Source organism: Jaculus jaculus, chromosome 4 (assembly GCF_020740685.1).
Source record: "Jaculus jaculus isolate mJacJac1 chromosome 4, mJacJac1.mat.Y.cur, whole genome shotgun sequence".
NCBI classification, from domain to species: Eukaryota; Metazoa; Chordata; class Mammalia; order Rodentia; family Dipodidae; genus Jaculus; species Jaculus jaculus.
Genome location: NC_059105.1, coordinates 178,282,116 through 178,302,183, shown reverse-complemented (window position 1 = coordinate 178,302,183; position 20,068 = coordinate 178,282,116).

Sequence of the window (20,068 nt, the reverse complement as noted above, 5' to 3'; positions counted from 1 at the left end):
AGTATATGTACAAATCAAAATTTCTGGCTTAGAAATGTGAAGATATGGAGAGAAGGGAACATTGTGCAACTGGCAGTGGGAATGTAAAGTAGCATTATAAAATGGAATGGGGGTGAGGACATGGTTCAGTGGATACACACTAGCTGTGTAAGAGTATCTGAGGTCAGCTCTACACACCCCCCATAAAGTACAGAAGCTGAGGCAGACTTCTGTAACTCTAGTGCACCTTAGTTAAGGTGGGTGTCCGAGACCAGAGAGTGTCCCAGCAGCTTGTGCACTAGCTAGCCTGATGAACAGAGTGTAAAACAACCAGAAATAAGAGACACCACCATGAATGAAGTGGGAGGCTAGGGCTGACACCTAACAGTTGACTTTCTCTGGTCTCCACACATACACATACACACAACCCTTCACTCATATTAGAACACTGAGTGGAAACTCCTCTAAAACTAAAATGAAAGTGTGATGTAGCAGTCCCATTTCTACTGTTTACCCAAAAGATTTGAAGTCAGTATGTGTAAAAGTGATCAGAAATCCTATGTTAATTATAGTACTGTTAGAAGTGGACATGATATTGAATCAATCTGCATGCCTATCAACAGATGAATGCCCATGGAAAATCTGCTGTATGTCCACAAGGCAATACTATTCAGGTTAAGGAAGAAGAACATTGTGTTAGTTTCAGCCACAGGGGAGGAATTGAAGGATGTCATAGTGATAGAATAAGCCAGGCACCGAATGGCAAACACCACCCGTTCTACTCATGAGGATCCTCTAGAACAGTCAACCTCAACAGAAGCAGAAGGGAGCATGGTGTTGACTTGAGCCTGGGGGAAAGAGAGTGCGAAGACGAAAATCCAAGGGTACAGGGCTGGAGAGATGGCTTAGTGGTTAAGGTGTTTGCCTGAAAAGCCAAAGGACCTCAGTTCAATTCCCCAGGACCCACGTAAGCCAGGTGCACAAGGTGGTACATTTGTCTGAATTTTGCTTGCAGTGGCTGGAGGCCCTGGTGCGCCCATTCTCTTCTTTTCTCTTTCTCAGCCTTTCTCTCTTGCTCTATCAAATAAATAAAAATAAAATAAAATAAAATAGAACATTGAAAAAAATCCAAGGGTACAAAGTGTCCACCAGACAGAGGGCTTAGTTTTTGTTTAACGATGTATGTTATTTACTGTATTCATCATATGTAACAATATATTTCAACATTAATAAGTCAATAAATTTCAGATATTCTCATCATGAACGTATAAGTAGTTTAGGTAATTGATATGTAATTAGCTTAGCTAAGTTATTCTTCATCAGTTCCATAAATCAAAACTCACTTTGTACCTCATAAGTATGCACAGCTCTCATTTGTCAATTTTAAATTAAAATGGAAGCAAAATGATAACATAATGTAAAGATTGGGTTACAAAGTAGCAAGCACACAGTGAAGCTGGATGGGGAAGTGTGGATTTATCACAGGGGTCAGGCCCTGGGCTGCGCATCTGAATAGTGTAGAGCTAATGCTGCCCATCATGGGACACTACGATGTTACCCAGGCCATTCAGTTTCCTAGGGCTGCCATTACAAAGTCCCCCATAATGAACAAGTTGAAAGAACAGAAAGGCAACATGTTCCCTTTCCGAAAAGGCAAAGTCTAAAGTCAGTACATCAGCTGGGCTACACTCGCTTTCTAGTAAAGAGCTCATCCTAGCTTCTGGGGGCGGCTGTCAGTCACTCGTGTTCCAAGGCTTGTGTTTGCATGGCAGACTACCAACTGTTATTGTGTGGTGTTCTCCTCTGGTGCATCTGTGTTCCAGTACACATTCTTTCCTACAACCAGATTTAGTTACGGACCACTCTGAGGACCTCATCTCAGCTTGATCACACCTGTAAAGACCTTATTTCCATGTGTTGTTATCAGTTCCATTCTGCTGGAATGGACCTCCAAACCAGACACAGTCTATGGGAGGAAGGGATTTATTTGAAGCTTACAGATCCAGGGGAAGGTCCATTAATGGTGGAATAACCTGGACCCCCCTTTTCACAGGTGTAAGCAGAAAGAAAACATGACCACCCACCAGCCAGCGCCACAAAAAAAAGAGTAAGCACAAAACCAACAGCAAAACAACAGAGACTCGGGCAGAACTCACTCTGCATATCTCAGGCTGGAATTCGGATCCCCCCCCCCCCCCCCCGTGACATGCCATTCTGCTGTAGCAGGAGCCCACCTGTGAGAGGCAGAAGCTACGAACTCAAAAACTCAATTTTAGTGACCCCCGAGTCTATTGGAAGACATCGAAGTTATCACACCATGTTAAGTTCACCTCCACAGATACCAGGGTATTTCTTTTCAGAGGAAATATAATATAATCCAACCCAAAACAGCATACAGACCAGACTAATGATTGAACCAAGTATTGAGACAGTATCCCACTGTTATAACAAAGACAATGGCCCGCTATTGCTACTGCAGGACTCTCACACCAGTTTCTCCAGCCATTCAGAGACATCATTCCCCCAAGGGGAATCTCACAGGACATTATAATTTAAGAGTGTGTTGTGCTTGCTTCCATCCATAGAAATTAATTTTCACACAACAGTATAACATATGAACTCCCACGCAGGTAAAGAAAGGAAAAAGTTATTTTGTAATTGCCTGTTGAATTTCAAAAACCAAGGTTCAGAACAAAGCAATAAAATTACAGAAGCAAAAACATCTCTCTATTTTTTTCTGTGCCAGTGGGTATGAAAATTCTGTGGCCTGGAAGGAGAAAGGAAAGAGATGTAGAGGAGACTCTTACAGTTGTGCTGAGGTAAATACACACAGAACCCACCCAACAATGAAAACGAGAGGGGTTTATGGTACGGATGTCTGAGAAGAGTGTCTACCTCTTTGCATTAGTGAAACCAGGAGAGCTCCATATAGCTTCAGGAAGATGAGAATAAAGGGGGACCCGTCCTGCTCATGTGGTATCCCTGGGTGCGGCAGCCTCATAGATGTCTCTGCGTTGCTCTAGTGGGAGATCTCCATTTCAAACAGTCTTGAACAGAAAGGACTTGGGCAGACTCATATTGCGTACGTAAAGTCATCTGTATTCTGAGATGAGAAGAGAGCTGGGCAAAAGAGGAGGGCAAACTGCTAAGCCTGGATGAGGTCTTGAGGGAAGGAAGGGGATGGCTGACTGCAGTTGCTGGTGTGAGGGTACAGGAATGATGGCGGGGAGAAAGCGGCTGATGGATATTTTAGTTACAGCAAAAGCCAGAGTGGACAGATAGTTTCCGGGGAACAGACGACTCTCTTGGTCAGAGCTTGGTGTTATGAAGGAAAGAGGAGGGAAAAGGGGGAAACGGTACCATCAGAAATGTTGAATTCCCCGGGAGCTCCTTGTTAATTAACTAAAGTTGCATTTTCTGTTGCAAAGCAGAAATGAAGTCTCAAGATAGAAACTAAGTTCATGTGTGGTAAAATAATGTTAAAACATTTTGCTTTTTCTTTTGTTTATGGTCTAAAATATCATGCCCACTATAGTTTTGCAGTGGCCTGAAGAGCTTCATGTCATTCTTCAGTTTACACCTATGGAGAACAGCATCCTAGCAGACAGGGCCAACCTTTGTGTCATTGTTGCTCAAACCCTCACAAAGAAATGTGGGGAGCTATGTGGAGGACATACTTGCACAGGAATGACTGAATAGAATTAGCTCTTATGGTCCCACAGAAAGTTAAGGAATGGTAAAATGAAGTTTATCATATAGCAGTGAAGCTAACCATCACTGTTTTCCTTCTGGGAGAAGTACCCATGATGGAGTTTTGTAAGCACTGGCTCAAGGTGTGATGAAAATGACCTTCAACATTTCTGAGTCATAATTGTCTCAGCATACCGTACAGCCATAGTTTATTGACTCTTTATCTTCTCTCTAGCCACATATTTTAAGCTAATAGTATAACATTAGGACCTAATAGTTTTATAACAAAATAATAGCATTTATTTTTAGTAAATACAAATATGGTAAGCTCAGCTCTGCATACTCATCTCACTTAGAAGCACAATAATTTCATGAGCATTTACTTTTGTTCACTTTTTCATATGTGGAAAATGGAGGCTGAAGGAGGAAAACACAACTTAAGAGTCCCACAACTTCCTAGTGCTGTAGTATAAATCTTGACCTTACTTGTAGCTGTTAAGCCACATTGCCTTTTCTTTGTGGAGAATCTAGTTAGAAGACCTTGTTTTTAACTTTTGATATTAGAAGATCAAATACTCAATCCCTTTCGTGGGACTGGCATGCTACCTACTATAGTAACAAGGCACCTTCAGTATTTTTAAAGACCTGTGATGCCCACCCACTACCAGGGTTCCCACTCCCTTTCTTTTTCTAGCCTGCCTTACCTGGATGAGCAAAGAAAAGACTTTCCCAGGAGAAAACCTAGAAATAGTGTCTGTTGACCCCACAGGCATGGAGGAAAGTTGCTGGCGAGACACATCATTACACTCATGAAGGGTTATGTGGATTACGTTGTCCTCTTTGCATAGCTGCATCTATTGTGATTGTTACTTAAGACCCACCTTAACTGTGGATGGCACCGTTCCATGGTTTGGGATCATGGACTATGTGGAAGTGAGAGCGGGCTGAGCAGCAGCTCCTGTTGTTCTCTGCTTCCTCACCGTGGCCTGAACGTGACCGGCTGCCTCAAGCTTCTCTGTCAGGATGGGCTGCAGCCTGCGACTGTAAGATGAAATGAATTCTTCATTCCTTAAGTTTATTTTTGTCAGGTATTTTAAAAAATATATATCTGTACACATACACACACATATAACACAGATTATATATATGTGTGTGTATGTATATGTATAGTTTTAATTTATTTATTTGAGAGAGAATGGGCAGGCTAGGGTCTCCAGCCGCTGCAGACAAACTCCAGGCACACGTGCCACCTTGTGTATCTGGCCAATGTGGGTCTTGGGAAATCAAAACTGAGTCCTTTGGCTTTGCAGGCAAGCCTCTTAACCACAAAGCCATCTCTCCGGCTCTTTTTTTTTAAAAATATATTTTATACATATTTGAGAAAGAGAGATGGAGAGAACGGATGTCGGGCATCTCGCCTCAGCAATGAGACGGCGACTACCGCATTTCTCCATTGAGAGCTAGCTGTGGCTGACGATGGTAGGGCTGAAGCGAGCTCGTTCGGTCCTGAAGAGCCAGTTTGAAAAGGTCACAGTAGTTATTTAAAGAAGGTGCAAAGCAAACGTGCAGCTTTGCTCTGGGCTAGCTAGAGCTGATGGAGTGGTTTCTCCAGTGATGCGTGCGTGGCTCCATCCTTGTCACAGCTGGTTCCGGTGCTTTGAAAACACTGAGCATCCTGTCTGCTGAAATGGATAGGACATCATTTCAAAAATGCTCCTTCATGCAATATTTATATCTCCTCTTACTCGTGAGCTCAAAATGGAATTTTGCAATTGCCTATTGCATTGTTTTCTAAGGTACCTTGTGAGTTCACCACATTCCCTGAAATCCACAATCCCCTGCTGTGCTGTCCTTAGATGTGAGCTGGTCTGGCAGGTTTCTGAGACTCTGCTCCTCCCACAACGGGCACATCTGTCTGTCCCAACTCAGAACACTGAGTTGTCCGACTTCTTCAGAGAGCTGTCTTTCTCCTGTACGTTCTAAAGAGACACACGTGTATTCTTGCAGTTGGATTTTTGTTGACAGCATGAAAACTCTTACTGGAAACTGAGGCAGATTCATTATATCTTATAGATGTGCTTCAGGTTTCCCCGGATAGTCCAGAATTCGGTCCAGTGTGCAGCGCTTGCTGGGTGTATTGGAAATAATTACCCATTCCAATTTATTGCTACTGCTCTTGAAAAGCCTTTTCCAGCTCACCGTGTAGCTGTGGACCGGAGGTCAGCAAATTACAGGACGCTGAACTGATTCTACCAATACCTACTCTTGTAAATAAAGTTTTATTATGACACAGGTATGCCCATTTCTTTACCGTGTTCACAGCCGCTTTTGTGCTGTGGTAGCACAGGTGAGTGTTTTTTAACCAGGAATCTATGGAAGCTTCTCTCCTCTTGTTAGGTTTTCTTTCAAGGACTCTGTCATGATGGGAATCAGCTGGCCTGGTTTTACATAGCACAGACTAAATAGTGGAACCAACCTGAGCAAGAAAAAAGCTTAGGGAGAATCTGCTTTTCTGAGAGAACAAACTGTTGGCAATAGCAGCTGTGTTGGCTCCTGCTGGCATTCCTGCCCTTTCAGGCTCTCACAAGGCCCAGCTGTGTATCTTGACCTTGGACTTCAAGAAATAAGCCTGCATGCTTCCAACGAACTTTCCTTCTTCCTCAAGCTCATTTTTGTCTGCAAGTCCGTTTAGGCTTCAGTAATGCTTAGCATTTTATCTTGGACTTATTCTTGCTCTTACACGTTTTACTTCATCTTCCCTTGGCTGTGCAATTCTTCTCTTGGAGCCAGGACAAACCTACCTGATAACATGAACTGTATCAGGAATTGATTTCTGTGGAGATAAGGCAGATGCTGGGGAGAATAGAGTTAGGAAATCATTGCCCAGTGATGATTTGAGCCTTTACCAATGCCGTGTACAGAACATTTTGTTCTGATTTTCTGCTTCTCTGATAGTACAGATGAAATATATATATATATAACTAATATTTTTTTTTTTAAACTAACTTTACAATAGCTTGAAACTGCTTGCTTTTTTTCAATTTAATATTTTCACCCTCACTAATAATATGATTTCTTGTAAAAGGTAGAATTAAATATATCACAGAAAAAAAAATCCTGTGGATTTTGTAAGGCTTTCCCAAACACCTGATCACTATGGTAAACAGCCAAGAACTTAATATAACAATTTGACTACGGCTGGCAGATTTGATTCCCTGTTTCCAGCCGTATTTGCATTGGTTTTTATTCATGATTTGCTATGAATTTTAGTCTCATGAATTATTTTTAAAATAAGCAAAAAATGAACAAATAGCAACTAATAGTCATTATGAGGTACAGTCATTAAAGCATCATTCTTTGCTTATTGTTTCTTTTAACAGTGGGTATTGTTGCAATATGGGGCATTTATGAGGTACAGTCATTAAAATGTCATTCTTGGGCTAATTCTTTCCTTTACGTTGAGAACTATTGCAATGTGGGAGACTTATGAGGTACAGTCATTAAAATGCCATTCTTGGGCTAACTCTTTTACATTGAGTACTGTTGCAATGCAGAGTGACTCATCAAGAAAGTGGTGGAGTTAAGAAAGCATAGGACTCACTGGTCACTTGGTACTTTCAAACTTCTATAGGATTAATAGAAGTTAAAATATTTCTTCTCTGTGAGAACAAGGTACTGCCCACATAAATACTTTTTATACAATGAGCAGTTAACATAAAATGTTGTAAGTGGTACTTCATGGATTCTTGGGAGCATTCAAGTTAGACTGAGGAAAGACACTCTGGGTTTCTTCAACTTTGTCCAGTGTGTTGTTTACTCAGTAGCATATTTGTAAATGAAATAGTCTACAGACTTAAGAAAGTATAAAAAAATTTGCACCCACACTAAAATTTTCAAAAATTTGAACTGGAGTTTCCCAGATGGTTAGCTCATATAGTGCAGAAAAGGGCTACCTGAGCTGCTGGGGGAAAATGGCCAACAATGTTGTGAGCAAGCAGGGGACATTGCTTTATGAAAGCAACCCTCCTGACAAGATGACAAGATATACACACAACTGTGCAATAATGACACCCTGCCTATGTGGGGAACCAATGGCTTTATGAATGTCTACAAGATCTGCTCAGTGGAGAGAAACCCGTGGGTGGAACTGGGAACTCAGAATCATATGGAGACCAAGATTAATGGACTCAGTGAGAAACTCCCACCAATATTTGTCCAAATGGGAGGCTACACCCATCAAAATCTTTTTAAACTAGTAATGTTATCCCCATTAATCTATCTTGATCTCACTCTGCACTGGAGAATCTGGTTTTTTGTTTTTGTTTTTCTTCTTCAGAAAGCAGCAAGAACCAAGGACAACAAAAATCTATCAACAAAACGAGGATAGCTGACTCCCTTGCAAGAGATGAACCACCCCTCACACAGCAGCTAGGGCTCAGGTGAAACCACAGAGGAACTTGCGAGATAAGCAATGTGCTGCTTGCAAGACAAACCTGACAGCCTGGGCCAGTGATGGAGACGACACTGAGGACACTCAAACCACACCAAAGCAGAGATCCTGAAGCCGCCGAGAGCTCCACACTAACGTAGACTTAAAGCACACCCACCGTGGCTCAGGGAATTTTGCAGAAGAGGCGCAGCAAGAGCCACAGGGTGGAAGTATCTGGAGATATTGTCTCCCCCCCCCCGCCGCCACTTCAGCAATCACTGCTGCTGCACTCACAACTCATAACCCATAACTCCATGGTGAATACCAGAAATCCCACTAAGGAGGGCCCTAAGTGGAGTGGACTCAAGGAGCAGGGAAATAATGGTACAAATATATGATGTATCCATACACAGCTTATACTTAATAAAAATAAATAAATAAACGAAAACATCGTGGGCTCAAGAGGTAGCTCAGTGGTTAAAAGCATTTGCTTGCAAAGCTTGGTGATTTGGTTTGGTTCCCCAGTATCCACATAAAGCCAGATAGATACCCAAAGTAGCACACGCACCTGGAGTTCATTGGTCGTAACAGGAGGCCCTGGTGGACCCATATTCTTGTTCTTTATTTAAATAAATAAATACCTTTTAAAACAAATTTCAAAAATGTGAGTCTTGGGCTTGAGAAATTGATTAGTGGTTAAAGTGCTTACCTGCGAAGCCTAAGGACATATGACCCACATAAGCCAGATGCACAAGGTGGTACATGCTTCTGAAGTTCATCTGCAGTGCCTAGAGGCCCTGGTATGCCCTTTCTCTCTCTCTCTTTCTCAAGTAAATAAAGAAAAATAGATAAGTAATTTTTTAAAATTTATTTATTTGAGAGTGACAGAGACAAAGAGAAAGAGAGAGAGAGATATTGAGAATGGGCTCCAGAGCTTCCAGCCACTGCAAACGAACTCCAGACGCATGTGCTCCCTTGTGCATCTGGCTAACGTGGGTCTGGGGAATCGAGCCTCGAACCGGGGTGCTTAAGCTTCCCAGGCAAGCGCTTAACTGCTAAGCCATCTCTCCAGCCCAATAAGTATTTTTTTAAAACAAATTGAAAGATCCTGCTTTTTTTTTGTTTGTTTTTATTTTTTTATTTGAGAGTGAAAGAGAGAGAGAGAGAGAATGGGTGTGCCAGGGCCTCCAGCTACTGCAAACAAACTCTACATGCATGCGCTCCCTTTTACATCTGGCTAACGTGGGTCCTGGGGAATTGAACCTGCTAAGCCATCTCTCTAACACAAATAAATATTTTTTTAAAAAACAATTTGGGTGTTATTTCACAGTACTTCATAGGTGCAATTGTTTTATTGTGGAATTTGTTATAGGAAAACCTGTTCCCAGGTGACAGTGCTATGTAACAAATGTAACAGTTGTGGCCTAGCTATAGGAAGGGCATCACTGGGTGTCTGTCTTTGCTGGTCCTTTTCTCTATGCCTGTCTCTGCTTCCTGGCCACCATCATGTGAATGGTCTTGTTCCACCAAGCCCTCCTTGCCATAATGGACTGATACCTCTGAAACCATGAGATAAAGTATGTCTCACCTCCTGTGAAGTGGTTTATGTCAGACATTTGGTCCCAGCAAAGCAACACAAAGTGGATAATATATCTCATAAATTGTAAGATGCATAATTTTTTTTCTTTTCAGTCTTTACTCAGCAATTTTTAAGTAATATTTCATGGGTATTTATATTCCTTATATTTATCTCCTAACTTTATTTTCCGAACACATTCTAGTACCTTTTGTACATTTGGTAAATTGCATATACGTACTTTACAAATACTTCACCCTTACAGCCATATTTTTTAAAAAGTTATTATCTCTATGTTTAGTTGATGGAAATGTGAGATGACTCATAGCTTGCCCAATGTCATATATTCTTTAAAGTTCAACTTTATTTATTTTAAAGCTAATATTTTCAACCGCTCTCAGTATGTCAAGTACTCATATTAACTTTATTTTCGAAAGACACATACTTGATTCTAGAAAAATACCACTGACAGCATTGTTTTATAGAGTTTTGCAGGAGCAAGTGTCAACACAGATGATTTGAGACCTTCTCTCACCCACCTCAAGAGATATGTGCCAACACCCCTGTAACAAGGGACAAATTAGAAAGGTAAGTGTAGCATATTGATTTAATCAAAGCATTATATGACATGGGTTCCTTCATCCTCAGGCCATTAGTTAACAGTCTATTTTATGCTTAAATTCAATGAAGCATGGACATCCATAAAGAAATATCTTGGATTAAAAAAGCCATGATGTAGTTGTAACAGACTGGCATGCTTATCCAGTCAGACTCTGTTTCTCTGTGCATCATTCTTTCCTTGAGGTTTTAGGCAGAATCCCTTCTGGAATGAGGGACTTAAGATAAGATAGATAGATGGAGAATTTCTTTTTTTTTTAATTTTTATTTATTCATTTAAGAGAGAAAGACAGAGAGAGAAAGAGGCAGGGAGAGAGAGAGAGAATGGGCACCTCAGGGTCTCCAACCATAGCAAACAAACTCCAGATACATACACCACCTTGTGCTTCTGGCTTACATGGGTTCTGAGTAATTGAGCCTTGAACTGGGGTCCTTAGGTTTCATAGACAAGCACTTAACTGCTAAGCCATCTCCCCAACCCTAGATAGAGAATTTCTCTGTGACCAGCTTCATTCACAGAAAGCTAAGAACATTTAGGGTTGAGTTTCTGGTTTGATTGCTGTAGCTGGATTTGGGTGAGGGGAGCTCAGGTTTGCGTGGCTTGCTATGAAGGATGCGGGGGACTAAGGGAATGGAGGGAAACAGAATGCCACACGGAAACTTCGTCCTAAGACTCCACCGGTACCCTTCAACTGAATGTACTTACCCAGCCAAAGTGGGGTACTGTCAGGTTTGGTTTTCTGAGCCCCCACAGAAGCCTTCTTGAAATGTCATGTTGAGAACATGTATATACGCAGGAGCATGTTTGGCTTACAGATTCAGCCTATTTCTTTATTATTTTATTTTATTTATTTTGGATTTTGAGAGAGAGAGGTGGGGGGGAGGAGAGAATGGGCATGCCAGGGCCTTCAGCCACTGTAAATGAATTCCAGATGTATGTGCCACGTTATGCATCTGGCTTACGTGGCTTCTGAGGAATTGAACCTGGATCTTTTGGCTTTGCAGGCAAACACCTTAACCACTAAGCCATCTCTTCAGCCCAGATTCAGCCTATTTCTAATGACAGCACTGTCCTGGGTATGAAATGGCTACAGGACTCAGTAATTTACTCAAGGTTGATGCCAATTTCAAACTTCTTATCAAGGACTAAATTGAGGTCAGGACAAAGTGATCTGATTAGTGACCTTCCTTCCATTCTAATCTACTTTGGGCTTGAAAAGAGGTAGATTTACTTCAATCAACCCAATTTTCTTGCATTATCCCAATGGCTTCACCTTGTCATATGAAGCAAAGCAAATGTGCCCACTATCTTAAGGGAAAGGATAATTTCTGATATATATATATATATATATATATATTTTTTTTCATTCTTTTGGCTAGCAATACTCACTTCACTGTTCCATTAATCTGTTTGTTTGCACTGTTACAAATTCATAATGGTATAATATTTGGGGTTGAAGAGGTTGCTTAGCAATTAAGATACTTGCCTGCAAATTTTAAGGACCCAGGTTGGATTTCCCAGAACCCACATAAGATAAGATAGATGCACATGGTGGCCCATGCTTCTGGAGTTCTTTAACAATGGATGAAAGCCTTGGCATGCCCATTGTCTCCCTCCCCCCAACCACGAAACTCTTATCTCTTTTACTAACAAATAAAAAGTATTTTTTAAGAGAGTATATTTGACTTAAGTATGTTGTTTTGTATTTGCCTTTTCCCAAGGAAAAGAGTAGGTACTAGAATAATCTCAAGTTTTGATTTCTCTGTTTTTATTTCCTTCTTCCTTCTTTTAATTCGTACTTTTTCAACTCAGGAAAATAGTTTTACTAAGTCTTTACAATTGTCTGAAACCCTTTTCAACGTTAGAGATGAGGTGATTTAGGGTGTCTACCCTGGGCAGAGTCCCATGGGAGAAATAGAATTAATAGAACAGAAATAGAATTAAAACATTTGACTACAAGTCAGTTAAATAAGCACCAGAAGAGGGCAAATACCTGAACTATGGTTTGTCAGAGCGCAATAAACAACAGCAGTGGAATTTAGAAAAGGGCTCCAGGCAAGAGGAGAGAGCAAAGCCGTCATCAGTGGCTGGTAATAGAAATCCTAGGAACAGAGGGGCACAACAGGTTTAATTTCAAGATCCTGAAGCAATCCAAACAATAAGAAGATTAAGAGAATTGGAAGGAAAACATGTTGACAGTCCCCTTTCTTAAGTTTAACTGGTTCTTTCTCACCCTATCAAAGAGTAGGAATGACCAAATGCTCACATAAGTCTTGTGTTAGGTAGCTAGTTAGGTATTAGCAGGCTTAGAGGCGCTGGGGCTGAACCCTTTCCTCCTAATCAACAGTTTTTAAAACCAAGGACTAGAAAGGCAGGACTCTGGTTTCCCATCAGAGGAATGGGACCTGAATCTTTTATGTCTGTCCCTAGGAGGACCTGACAGCCTGGACTACCTGGAAGGGCATGAATAGATAGATAACTATTTAAATCTTTTAAGATTACTATCTAGCCATTGGCCTTTTGATAAAGAACAAAGATATACTGTTGCTCCATCCTGTAAAAATTAATCCCAAAAGGCTGCCTTAGGAGAAAGCTCCTCAGGAGAAGCTGCAGGTTGCAGAGACTTCAGAAATAATGTCGAGACTGCATAATACGTGTCAGGGCATTGGCACCTTTAGTCACTGTAGTCTCTTTACAGTATGCTCTGCTTCACTGTGCAAAAAAGAAAAAAAGAGAGGGGGGCTGGAGAGATGGCTTAGCGGTTAAGACACTTGGTTGCAAAGCCTAAGGACTCATGCTCAACTCTCAGATCCCACGCAAGCCCGATGCCCAGTGGCACCAAGCGCGCAAGGGCTCCCTGCGCTCAATGGGCAATGCGTCTGCAGCTGGAGCGCAGCGGCTGGAAACCCTGGCATGCCCGTTCTCTCTCTCTCTCTCTCACACACACACACACATATACACACGCGCACGCGCACACACACACGCACACGCAAAGCAAAAGAAACAAACAGACAAAAACCTGCCTGTCTTCTGCACTACACTCTGAATTCTCTCAACAGGGACCACGGGGACCAGGGAGCGGAAGGGATTCTGGGGTGAGGGCCCACAAGGCTCTGTCTGCACTACTAGATCTGCATGGGATGTCACAGGAGCACTGAGGAGACACTAACCTATTCCTGCCTATGGGAACCTGGAACTATTAAGAGGTAGCTCATTGCCTGATCTTGGCTTTGTGGATTAGTAAATTGCAATTCTTCAGGAAGAGAGTTGGGAGGGGGTTGAAGAAAAGTTAGGGAGAGAGGCACATAATGTGTAGTGAATTTCAAAATATATATATATAGATATATTGAACATCATGTCTATACTTGAAATGTTGACTCTGTCTTAGACCCTGTTGTTTTTGTCTGAACTCCCTCTCTCTCTCTCTCTCTCTCTTCTCTCCAGTTATGTTTCATGTTTCTGGTGGGTCTGTAATTGGTCTGCAGAGATGGAATTAGGCCCAGAGAAGGGGGTAAAGGTCCAATCAAAGAGGCATTACCTGTCACTTTCAAGAATGCTTGTCATTCTCATGAGAAACATAGGAAAGTTACATAACGTTATGCACCAGGATGTGCGGCTTTGGAAGAGTTTGTGAGAAAAGGGTGAATATTCAGGTTGTTTCAATATTGCAGTACATTTCCAGCCTAACTTCAATTTCTTCTCTGACTTACCCTTCCAGACTCAGCATAACCCTTTCCCTGTGAGAAATTTCTGTGGCTTACTTATCTGTTTAAAATATCATATCCTGTCTCTGGCTTTGAGGTTACAGTCTGGTTCCTTCTGCAACTGGTTAAGAAGCATTTTACAGAGTATCCACACTTTGCTGGAAAAAGACTACAATAGCTCTAATAAAAATATTGTAAAGGCACATATGAAATTTAAAATTTTTATGTGAAATATTAAAATAAATGAAGTAATCTTATTTTAAGTACTGTGGTTAAGCTATCAATATATAAACATAAAAATATTAGTATGTAAATAATATTTAAATTTATTGAGATAATTTACATTATTTAAAAATAAACATTAAAGCTGGATGTGGTGGTACACACCTTTAATCCCAGTATTGAGGAAGCAGGTGTGGGGGGGGATTGCCTTGACGTCAAGGCCATTCTGATACTATAGAGTGAATTCCAGGTCATCCTGAGCTAGAATGAGACTGTACCTTGAAAAACCAAAATAAATAAATAAAAAAGTTAAGAATCCAATGTGTAGTTTATATTCAATGGCACATTTAACTCAATGGTAAATATTCATTGAAATACATATATCTTTGTATCTATCTATATAGATATCTATATCTATATAGATAGATATATAGTGTGTGTAAATATATATATATAAATATATATATATAAATATATATATATAAATATGTATATATATATATATATATATATATATAACGTATAGTTGAAAAAAGAACTTCCCATATGCAAGTTGCAGATATACTTCCAGTTTTTCAATAAATGAATAGGAGCATGAGATTTTCCTGTAGTTTTAATTTTCTATGTGAAATTAAATTGAAAAAACTGCCATCCCTTAGTTTTCTGGGCACACTTCAGTTGTCCATGCATGTCCTACAGCAGCTGCTCTACACAGAACCATTCTAGAAACATGGTCTTGCCCTTGTGGCTTAAGTTTGTTCCCACTTAGAGACCTCTGCCACCTCCCTCTGCCCTGTAATGCCAAGTGGACTATACACCATCTCATGCTGCCCCAGAGAAGTGGGGTTTGCCCATCCCTCTTGTGGCAGTTTGATTCAGGTGTCCCCCATAAACTTAGGTGTTCTGAATGCTTGGTCTCCAGCTGATGGAGATTTGGGAATTAATGGCTCCTGGAGGCGGTGTATTGTTGGGGGCAGGCTTATGGGTGTTATAGCCAGTATCCCCTTGTCAGTGTTTGGCACACTCTCCTGTTACTGTCGTCTACCTGATGGCCAGGGGGTGATGTCCACCCTCTGCTCATGCCATCATTTTCCCTGCCATCATGGAGCCTCCCCTCAAGTCTGTATGTCAAAATAATCCTTTTTTTTTTTTTTTTTTTTTTTTTACTGCAACATCTCTCTTACTGAAATTCTGTCTACTTTCCCAGGTAGCTCAAGTGTCCACCCTCTGGGACGTGTGAATTGCCCTTATGCAAGCAGGGCTTGTTGTGCAGGAGAAACTTTGGTGACTGTTGGGTTCTTCCTTTCTTTTTCCATTGCTCTCAGCGCAAAGGCGGAGAAGCCGCCTCCCTTTTCACACTGAGCACACGCTGTTATTCGGGGGGGGCTTTGACGTCACCAGAGCCCAGGCTCACATCTGCCGCTCACAGGGTAGACAGTCCTGGACAGATCTCGGGATGCCTGAATTCTCCCTTTGTCTGTAAGGCGCTCAGTACAGTTTTATGGATGAGTTTCACAATGGCCTAATGGGTTTGTTGGGATGAGTTGATGTTAAAAAAAAAAAAAAAGTGCTTAGTTCAAGACTCCATGTATTAGATATATTAATATATTTATTACTATTTTATTTTTATTTTTTGGTTTTTCGAGGTAGGGTTTCACTCTAGTCCAGGCTGACCAGGAATTCACTATGTCGTCTCAGGGTAGCCTCGAACTCACAGTGATCCTCCTACCTCTGCCACCCAAGTTCTGGGATTAAAGACATGCACCACCACACCCAGCAATATTAATATATTTCTTAACTTCCTGGGTAAAATAATTAGCAAATATAGCACTAATGATAATGATTAGGATGATAAAAATTTGTTCCAGACATTAATTACCTTATATGTCATGTCAGTACTCCAAATAATTTTATTAAGGTATAAAGTGTTGCTATTTTCCCTTTATAGAAGAGTCTAGGTGGTTTTTCTCATGTCTAAGCTGAGAAGAAATGCAGTCAATATTTAAATAATATAGTTTATTTATAGGACTATAGTTTCAATGTATTTATTTTATTTTTATTTATTTGAAAGAGAGAGAAAGGGGCAGAGAAAGAAAGAGAGAAAGACAGAGAGAGAGAGAGAAAGAGTGCACCAGAGCCTCCAGCCTCTGCAAAGGAGCTCCCGACACATGCACCGCCTTGTGCATCTGGCTTTATGTGGGTCCTGGGGGATCAAACCTGGGTCCTCTGGCTTTTCAGGCAAGGGCCTTAATCGCTAAGCCATGTCCCCAGCCCTAAACATGTTTCATTAACATTAGCACTTGTAGCTTTTCAGGTGGTACATAGGATTGAGTAAAAATTGGAAAAGAGAGAGCTGATGTTGAATGATCATTCTGTCATTGATTAGGAATATTTACATGGAGAACTTTCTAATTTCAGCTGAGGTCCCTGCTTTGGAAAAGGCTGGCAAAGTCAGTGAGGAAGTATAGGATGGAGATACTGCCTGGGAAGTGCTTGGGTAATCTTTTAACCTTTGAGACTCTTAGCTCTGAGACTATTTATCAAGCTAATCTCTTTGCTAAGATTACCTTATCTAAAAAAATGAAAAGATATAATGATACTAAGTGTATAGGTTTTAAAGATTAAATGACAAACCATATAAACGTTCAGAATTATATCCAGTCATAATAAACATCTAGACATAATAAGCACTCACTGGGATTCCAGTCATGTCTGAGTCATTTTGAATTTTACATTTACAAAACTTCCTGTTACTCAGTCTGGATGGCCCTGCCCAATATAGATGTACTTAAATTGAAATTTCTTTCAAATGCAACCATAGGCCAAGGCTATCTGGAAATGAATTCAAAAGATAGGCAAATATTGTCATACGTAGCAATAAAAAAGATTTGAATAGTACAAAATACTACCATAGAAATTACAGAGCTGTAACGAATATAATATATATTGTGCTTTACACCCCATTCTTAAATGAGACCTTCCTCCTCCACTGAGCCTCTTTTATTGTGATTCTAATTTCATTTAGCAGCTGTTATGATCTTTCCACTCTCTGAGCAAAATCATTCTCCTCATTTTAAAAAAAGAAAAAATAAAACCCTAAACTTCTCTGTGTATTTATCATCGGCCCTTTCTTATGCTTCGGCTTGCTGGAATGGAAACTCTGCACATTACGGTTGCTGTCTTGATTTGTATATTGACCAGAGGGATGTGTTTCCAGTCAGCAATGACCGTTTTCACCATGCACTGGATTACAGTCATTTGCCACAGCCTGCACATCAGGGTAGCACTGGGCCTGACGCCGCACAGCAGGTCTAGTGACGATGGCATAGCTGAAAGAAGTCAAAGTGTCTGTCAGGGGAAAGCAGTGAGATCTCTGGGACCATGGGGAGAGGAAGGCCAGTGAGTCAAGAAGCCTTAGTGGGGTTGGGAGGGGGTGTCCGGGGAGTGTCCTGAGCGATGAGATATAGAAAGGGAAGGAGCTGGAGTAGCGCATCAATAACATGAGGTCATGGCATGGACCGGCAGAATCAGAACCCAATCATGGAGCACACTTCCAGGGTGACGTTGATGTGTTATTTCATTATGTTGAGACGCTATTGAGAGCTTCTGGTTGCTTTTGAAATAAATGTGAATGCTTTTGAAATATGGCGACCCTTTTATCACAATTTACCCATATGTTCTTATATATCACCTATTTGAAGATACTCAAATATTTTTTTAACTTTATTTATTTGTTTGAGAGGGAGAGAGAACAGGGACTCTAGCCACTGCAAACAAACTCCAGACTCATGTGCCACCATGTGCATCTGGTTTACGTGGGTCCTGGGGAATCGAACCAAGGTCCTTTGACTTTACAGGCAAATGCCTTAACCGCTAAGCCATCTCTCCAGGCCCCCTCAGAAGTAGTTTTGTCGTTTTGCTTTCTGGTGTGCGTGCGTGTGCGTCTGTGGAGGGGTGGGCGCTCCTGTGCGTGAGGGGCCCTCGTGTCACGGTCCTGTAGGTGTGGCGGTCAGAGAACAGCTTTTGGGACGGTATTGCTGTGCACAGGCTTTTGGGAAATTTGACTGTTCCTGTCCCATTCTCCTAATCCGCAGGCCGGGGTCAGCTTCGGCATTTTCACGTAAGATTTCACGTAAGGACGAAACTTTGGTTCTCAGACTTGAGTCAGCAAGCGCCTTATTCACAGAGCCATTAAGTGTGTTTAAAGGTGAAAATGAATGATACAAAATTTTTGCAATTTTAAGAGCTTTCTGTTTTGCTTCACATTTAAGTTCATTTAAATGGACTCAGGAAAATATTTTAATAGCATTCAAGAGAGTAAGCAACGTATCTTTAAAGGCTAGTGTTTTCGCAAGTTAGTGTGGCCAGTTTTCTTGGTGTGTGGGCGTGTGTGTGGAGTGGTGTGCGCATGTGCACATTCTGAGGGAGCACCCACTGTGCTCACCTGTTGCGATCAGAAAAAAACATCAGGTGGTCCTCTGCATCACTCACTTGCCTATTTTTTTATTTTAATATTTTTATTGGCAACTTCCATGATTGTGAACAATATCCCATGGTAATTCCCTCCCTCCCCCACTTTCCCCTTTGAAACTCCACTCTCCATCATATCCCCTCCCTCTCTCAATCAGACTCTCTTTTACTTTGATGTCATCATCTTTTCCTCCTATTATGATAGTGTTGTGTAGGTAGTGTCAACTTGCTTATTTATTTATTTCCTTGCGAAGGAGTCTTTTACTGGTTCTGGCATTTGCCATTCACCAATGCCAGTGATTCTCTTGTCTCTGCTTCCCAGGACTGTGGTTCAGGCATGTGTGGCTAGATGTTCTAGAGATTTGAACTGGGGATGTCTCAGACCCCCCTTCAGGCCTCCGTGCTCAGGCAAGAAGTGCACATAACTACTGAACTATCTCCCCAGCCTCTGTAGCATAGTTTCCAGTGTGGTGGGTGTAGGGAAGAGTGTATTTCCATGGGAATATGACAAAGTTTCAATATGTTCTTATATTAAAGTTCTCAAAATATAACATACTTAAACATGCAATTTAAATATGTACTTCTCAATAGTTTTCACTAATGGATTATATCACTTCTATTCTGGCTAATTAATCATTACAAGATTCATAACTAAGAACAACATGTGTGTGTGTGTGTGTGTGTGCGCGCGCGCGCGTACGCGTGCACGCGCGCACACGCACACATGTGCTCAGGGTTATACAGAGTGGAACGGAGCATGTCTCCCAGACTGCATTCCCATCCAGAAGACTGTCCCTTTTCTAAGTCCATGCAGGCTGTGATGAGCTCGGCTCCTTGGGGCAGACAGAATGAGCCTGTGGCTTCCTTGCTGCCTGTCAGCCCCAGGTCCCTCTCATTTCCCGTAGGACACACAGCAGAATGGTTACTCCAAGGCAGGGATTTTCTCAGTAACAGTTTCAATATTTCCTCCTACTCCATGGAGAAAATCATCAAAATTTCCAAACTTAAGGATTTTTTGTCATAGAATTTTGTATATATACATAGGTGTGTAAAAATATCTGTCTTTCTCTGCATGTATGTATATTCTGCATCAATAAAGACATGGAATTGTTTTTGATGACTACATAGTTTCCAAGATATGGGTATGCTATATTTTACTTATGTTTTTTGTTAAATATTTCCTTCATTTCAAAATTTTTTTATTTATTTTTATTTTTAAAAATTATTTATTTATTTATTTTTTAAATTTGAGAGTGACAGACACAGAGAGAAAGACAGATAGAGAGAGAGAGAATGGGCGCGCCAGGGCTTCCAGCCTCTGCAAACGAACTCCAGACGTGTGTGCCCTCTTGTGCATCTGGCTAACGTGGGACCTGGGG